The sequence below is a fragment of the Phymastichus coffea genome, unplaced genomic scaffold (assembly GCF_024137745.1).
Source record: "Phymastichus coffea isolate CEN01 unplaced genomic scaffold, Cenicafe_Pcof_1.1 PCOF00033, whole genome shotgun sequence".
Taxonomy (NCBI): Eukaryota; Metazoa; Arthropoda; class Insecta; order Hymenoptera; family Eulophidae; genus Phymastichus; species Phymastichus coffea.
In genome coordinates, this window is record NW_026706844.1 from 1,486,472 (window position 1) to 1,493,943 (window position 7,472).

Below are 7,472 nucleotides of genomic sequence, written 5' to 3' on the forward strand. Positions count from 1 at the left end.
AAATTACATAAAATTAAAAGTTTTGTTACTAAGGAAGTATTCACCCTATCGAAGCCTCCGGGAGCTCATTTTGTAGGTTCTGGCGAGTACTTTAAGATACATGTCCTCCCGAATCGATTAATAATTTTTTTCCATGTTTTATCAAGACATAAAGGTAAGTAAAAAATCAAAAATTTTTTGCCCACTTTTAAGTCCGAACATTTTTATGGGAAAAATTTCCACGATAAATCTAAAAGGAGTATTTCGAAGCTTGTTCGAAGAGCTTTCGAATGCGAGGTAGCAGGATGTTTTTTCATAATTAGCTTAAAAGTTACAGACGTTTGAAAGAAAAAAAAAACACTTTTTTTCGAGAATTATTATTTTGGTACCATCTACTCGCATGGAAAAACTTTACTCGGAAAAAACGTGTAATTTGTAGCGTAGAATCAACCTAAATTTTCTCAGATTTATTTCGTAAAATTTTTTTTCCTACATTTTGGAGTCGATTATTGTACGACTTTGTGGTATTCCATGAATGAAAAAATCGTTATTTTTATTTTCTACGGTTTTTCAATTCTTTGAAGCCGAAAGCAATCTAGGAATTTTCATAAATACAGCAAGAAAATTATCACAAAAGGTTTTTATCATCTCTAAATTACAAAGTATAAGTAATATAAAATCATATCCAATGAATCAACAACGTTGAATTCTTTCGGAATCATAAAAATAAGATAGACTCTAAGAATTGGTCACTTCACTTCAAGCGTAATTCAGCTTTGTTTATAAACATACGATGACACCGTGATACTCTAGATAAACTCAGTTAATAAACTGCCAGTTCATTCATACAATCTCTTTAGTCGCCAGCATGGGAAAAACTGCGAATTTATCAATAGAGAGCCGTAGTGAGATCGTGGCTCTTCACAAAATCGGAAAGAGCAATAGGGATATAGCTAAAACGCTCAAGTTATCACGGCGTACGGTTGATTATAACGTAAAAAAGTTTTTAAAATTTGGCAGTGACCACAAGAAAAAATGCAGGCAGACCGAGGAAAACGACGAAGAAACAAGATGATAATATAGTTCACTTGAGTACTCGAAATCGCCGCCTAACAGCTGTAGAATTATCATCAGAAGTAAGTAAAAGTATTGGTAAATCGATTAGTGTCACTACAGTCAAACGAAGGCTCGCAGAAAAAGGGCTTCATGGAAGAATAGCAGTCAAAAAACCACTTTTAAGAAAAGTAAATGTGGCTAAGAGATTGAAATGGGCCAAAGAGCATAAGGATTGGACTGTGAACGATTGGAGGAAAGTATTGTGGAGTGACGAATCGAAATTTGAAGTTTTTGGTTCAAAAAGAAAAGTTTATGTTAGGAGGCGCAAGAATGAGAGTCATTCTCGGGAGTGCATTGTACCTTCTGTCAAACACGGTGGAGGATCTGTGATGGTTTGGGGATGTTTTGGAGGGTCCAGAGTAGGGGATTGCATCCGAATTGAAGGAATATTAAATAAAGAAAAATATAAAAGTATACTTCAAAGGAACGTAGTGCCTTCTGGAAGACGTCTGCTCGGTCCCAATTTTATTTTCCAACAGGACAATGATCCGAAACATACCTCGAACATTTGTAAAAATTATTTGGAGAGCTTGCAGAACCGGCAAATACTACAAGTCATGACATGGCCTCCTCAATCACCTGATCTGAATCCTATTGAATTATTATGGGAAGAACTCGACCGAGCAGTACGGAAAATTTGCCCTACGTCTAGAGAACATTTATGGACGATCCTGCAAGAAGAATGGAAAAAGATTCCAGCTTCCACCTTGGAAAATTTGATCCTGAGAATGCCAAGAATCTGCAAAGCAGTTATCAAGAACAAAGGTTGGCATTTTGATGAAAAAAACATTTAATTACAGTATTATAATTTTATAGTTCAATCAAATTCAAATAGATAATTTTTTGTGAGATTCTCATACTGTTATGTTATTAGGAGTGACTTGACTGTTTAGATGTTTCTCTTAATATTTATATATACATATATATATTATTATTATTACTATTATTATTATTACTACCAAGAAACATGAATTTCTAAAGCTATCAAAACGTATGGATTGATAATTTATTTATTTATTATATTTATTTCGATAATGGACTAATAAAAACTGAATATTTGATATTTTCTATACTATTGATTTTTTTATTGTTCCTTGTTAAGAAAATGATCATTTCAATCTATAATAAAGTATTCCAGTTATTACAGAATACCACAAAGTCGTACAATAATCGACTCCAAAATGTAGGAAAAAAAATTTTACGAAATAAATCTGAGAAAATTTAGGTTGATTCTACGCTACAAATTACACGTTTTTTCCGAGTAAAGTTTTTCCATGCGAGTAGATGGTACCAAAATAATAATTCTCGAAAAAAAGTGTTTTTTTTTCTTTCAAACGTCTGTAACTTTTAAGCTAATTATGAAAAAACATCCTGTTACCTCGCATTCGAAAGCTCTTCGAACAAGCTTCGAAATACTCCTTTTAGATTTATCGTGGAAATTTTTCCCATAAAAATGTTCGGACTTAAAAGTGGGCAAAAAATTTTTGATTTTTTACTTACCTTTATGTCTTGATAAAACATGGAAAAAAATTATTAATCGATTCGGGAGGACATGTATCTTAAAGTACTCGCCAGAACCTACAAAATGAGCTCCCGGAGGCTTCGATAGGGTGAATACTTCCTTAGTAATAAAACTTTTAATTTTATGTAATTTTTTCTCTGGGTGGGCAAATAAATATGGACGGCAGTGTATGTATTAGCGCTTGGGCCCTCCCCAGCAGCAGCAGCAGCCGCCGGCGCCCCCCCCCACATATCAATCGCGTGTGTAGCCAGTATACACAATACGGTATTGCCCGTGGTAACAGTGGCTGTAGCTCTAGCGGTAGAGCATCGGCCTGCGGATCCGGAGGACGCGCGTTCGATCCCCCGATCCGTCCGTTTTTTTTCAGATAAATCTAAAAATTTTTAACACACGCGCGCACACGCGCGCACACACACACACACACACACACACACACAATAAGAAAATCAAAACGCGAAACACAGAACGCGCGCGCAGTGCGTAGGAAATCAAATCAGTGGGAGAGGGGGAAGTGCTGCAGAGAACGCGCACGCCACATCAGATCAAGCCACATCAGATCAACTCAGTAGGGGAGGGGGGAGTGCGTAGAACGCACCGGTATAACTCAGTAGGAGGAAGGGGAGGAGGTGATGCGCGCATAGGAATCAAATCAGTGGGAGAGGGGGAAATGCTGCAGAGAACGCGCACACCACATCAGATCAACTCAGTAGGGGAGGGGGAGTGCGTAGAACGCACCGGTATAACTCAGTAGGAGGAGGGGGTGGAGGTGATGCGCGCATAGGAATCAAATCAGTAGGAGAGGGGGAAGAACGCACGCCACATCAGATCAACTCAGTAGGGGAGGGGGGGAGTGCGTAGAACGCATCGGTATAATTCAGTAGGAGGGGGGGGGGAGGTGAGTCGACAGCGCACGGGCCGATCGGGAGGGGGGGGGGGTGAGGTGAACATGCACACACCTCAACTCACATGCTTCAACTCAGTGAGCTAGTACCCCTCTGAGTTGATGTCCCTCTAGTTTACCTACTCAATGTTACAGCAATACCCGTGTATACCATTGTAGAACATTCTATGTTTTCTGACATTAAAAGATTATAAATGGTAGTGTAAACAAAAGTTTTTCCCGATCCTCCTTTCCCGTTTATATAGAAGCATGTTAAGCCATTATAATTATTAGTACGGGCTGCTGCGAGAATGTTGTCAACTATTTCTTTTTGTTCGGCATTTAATTGCTGATATTGTTGATTACCTATTGTTAACTGACGTTCACGTTCATTGTTGTCATTATTATGAGCGATATTAAATATGACATTTTGATTCATTGTTGGAAAATGAGCTAAACTTCTTCCTTCTTTAATTAAAATATTATTTATTTCAGAATATGCTAGTTGATAGCTAAGTTGTATTTCATTATTACGTGCAGTCTTCAGACATCGAATTTTTAAACGTTTCCCATAATTTTTCAGGATAAATAGATTGACAGTGAATTAATATTCGTGCAAATAAATGTCGAAGTCGTTGAGGCATCATCCAAGTTACTGCTTCTCTCATAGCTTTGTTCCACTCTTTGTCATCTTCAGTGATTCCTAAAGCTAGACAGGCTGCTGTGAAAGATGGGTGTAACATATTATCTATAGTTTTTAGATCATCGTAGCTTGTTGCACCTTTTACATGCAGTAATAATAATCTTAAATGAAATAATTCGATTTACGTAGGACTTACAGAATACATGCGACCTATAATATTAAAATGTTTTTTCCGGGTTTCCCACGAAGTAACGGATCGGCCGTTTATTTTATTTTCTTAAAAGTAAAATGTTTGGAGATTTCAGGATAATAATATTGTCTCGCTGTATCATTAGTTGCATTCAACGTGAAGTAATCAAGTAGCATACTGCTTGAGTTCTCTAAAGTTGCTAAAATTGAAATTTTATCTACATTTTCCATAATTATAACTGATTGTTCATAAGGCAGATGTACTGGTAATCGCAAAACAGAGTGACTTTTTTTGTAGGGTTAAACTGAAAATCCGGTAACATGCCTCCACAGGATCGACGTAACGCATTTCAATAAAATTACGACATTCATTATGTTCAATAGTGCTACCATTTTCTGCTTGACCAATTACAACTGTAGCAGCATCATGCCTCTTATAAATGTATTTGTACAAATATTTAATTGCTGTAATACTTGACACAATTTCAACATTTATATGACAGTCAAAAATTTGTGATAATTCAGCACAATACGGCACAACCCATGTATTATTTACTTTATGTCCGTTAGGACATTCGTAATCAACGCCAGTGTCTCTTCGACGATAATGAGGAAATCCATTTTCATCCATAGTAGTTTCTTGTTGATATGGCTTGGGGAATTTTTTCGAACATTTACCGTCTTTCATACATCAGTCACCACATGATCCATGAATCATAGTTCTTATAACAATCATATATTCGTGGATTTCTTATTTTAATTAGTATTTCTGCTGATATGAATTTATCTACTATATCAGCAATAGTAATTTTATATCCCCGTTCTAAGGTGATCAATAGATGCATATGTGGTAATTCTCTTTTTTGAGATTCAATGACATAAACATAAGACGCAACTTTTCCAAAGAAATTTTTTTTCACAACGATATCTAGTAATCGATCTTTTCTCAAATCGAAAATTCTGGCTACTGAATCTGATCTGTCAGCAGCTTGTTGACCGGGTAATAAATTTTCTGATATTTCTGGCCAATTTGGATTACATGTCATTGCAAGGAAAATGTCAGGTTTTCCTGTTTCATTTACAATAGTCATTGCATCTTGATAACATTGTTGCATGTATCGAAGTGATCCATTAAATAATGAAGGAAGAATGACAGTTTTACCTATATGGCCATTAACATCGTTAGCGCAATTTCTCATGTGGTCATGTAAACCTTCATAAGTATCAGCTCTTAATTCTTTTTGGTGATTCTTACAATATTGAATTCTATCTTTTTCAATTTTTACATAACTATCAACAATCCATTGCTGAAATAGTCTTGGCCTCTTATAACAGGATTGAATTCATTGTCTCTGATGGCTATTTTATGTCTCGTATAATTTAAACGTAAAATTTTTCTGCGGCTATTATTAATGCGCATCATATTTTGATGCCAACCTCGACTACCATAAGGATAAAATAACGAGTAAATCCAAGGTTCTACATTAGGATCCAACGAGCTAACAATTTTTAGTGTTTTTGTGGTTTTATTTCTAATAGTTATATATTGTAACATGGGACAAGATCAGGCAGCGGTAGGCTAATTGACCGCTGCTAACTCTCTCATGCGCAATGAACACTATTGGCCCTCGCGACGTATTTGACAAAGTACAGGTCACACGATATTTTCATATTTTGTATTTATTTCATGTTTCCCTGAGTCAAGGCCATATGACGTCACACCACACTTACAACACACTTACCAAGTACACACAAACAATTACCAAGCCCACTCTCGGAAGCTAAGTACAACGAGATGAGGGGCAATGCTAGCAAAGACGGAGAAGAAAAGGAATTCGGCAGAGAGTTCTAGGCTGCGGTCAACGCCGGACGTTCTAAACCCGAGCTTGTCTTACTGCGCCGAGATAACGCTTTCTCCGGCATTCTAAATTGCATCACAAAGTCAGTCTTTGATTAGCTAAAGCGTGCCTCATTCAATCATAAGTGATCACGTTGCATTGTTTGCCGTTATCTTGTCTAACTGATCAACCACCGTCAAAGGTCTTGTTCCGTGTTAATCAGCGAGCTTGTATCAGTAAGTGGATTATCCGAGCTTTATAAGCAATTAAGGTAACAGTCATCTCAAGCTTATTAAATTGCTTCAATCGTTCATGTGTGTGACTCAAATCTTATTTGAAACGGAAACTTGACTAGCGGCGAATCAATTGTATCATTAGCGATTGTAAGTGACCTCGCGCTATTAGAATATTTTGTTTTCCTCTATGCCTGGCTTGACTACTGTACGGTCAAGCCGAAGAGAGCCAAAGTCTCAAAATTGCAATCTTGAAATATTTAATTTAATTAGTCGTCGAGTTAGTCGAGTAAGTCGAAGCTCATTATCACGCTAGTACTCGTTCTAACTCCATATTAATTGCCTAATTTAATTAACGATTATTTGTTTGTTCAATTTATAATAAATCTTATACTTATCATTTATTTTAATTTTTATTATAAACATTTAATTGTATGCAATCCCCAGTTCCTTATCCCATTCTCTCTAGGTAAATTCACAGGAACCTGCTCCCGCTCTTCAATATTAGAGCTAGCCATATCTAAAGGAGAGGCACTGCTCCCTCACTTCCCCTCAGTGCCTGGCGCCCTTGCGCTAATCGCGTGAGTCACCGTACAGTTTTTGCCTTACCGTAAATACGCTGTTACAATATGATTCAGGTATTTCGCGCATCAGTATTTGTCGAAAATATTGCAGAAACTTCATTTACTCGTTGACAATTATATCGTCGTATATCTTGATTAGGTTTCAATGAAAATAATAACTGCAATTCAAACGGAGAAGAATAGCCATGAATGTCTGTTATTAATAGTTGCATACGTACTTCTTCTTTCATCATTTCATAAGATTTTGTGTAAATGTTGTTATTACGAATTATACCATCTAAAATAGTTATTAATTCGTAATCGATAGCAGGATATTATTGAATTTGATAATCTAAAGCTTCATGTTGATCAATTATAAAAAGTTGTCCGTTTGAAAGATTTTTACCTTCGTTTGAATATAGAGCTGTGTTCATTTGGTAGTATATTTGACCTTAAATTTTAAAATAGAATTGACTTGGTTGACGTGATTGAAAATTTACCAAATTCGC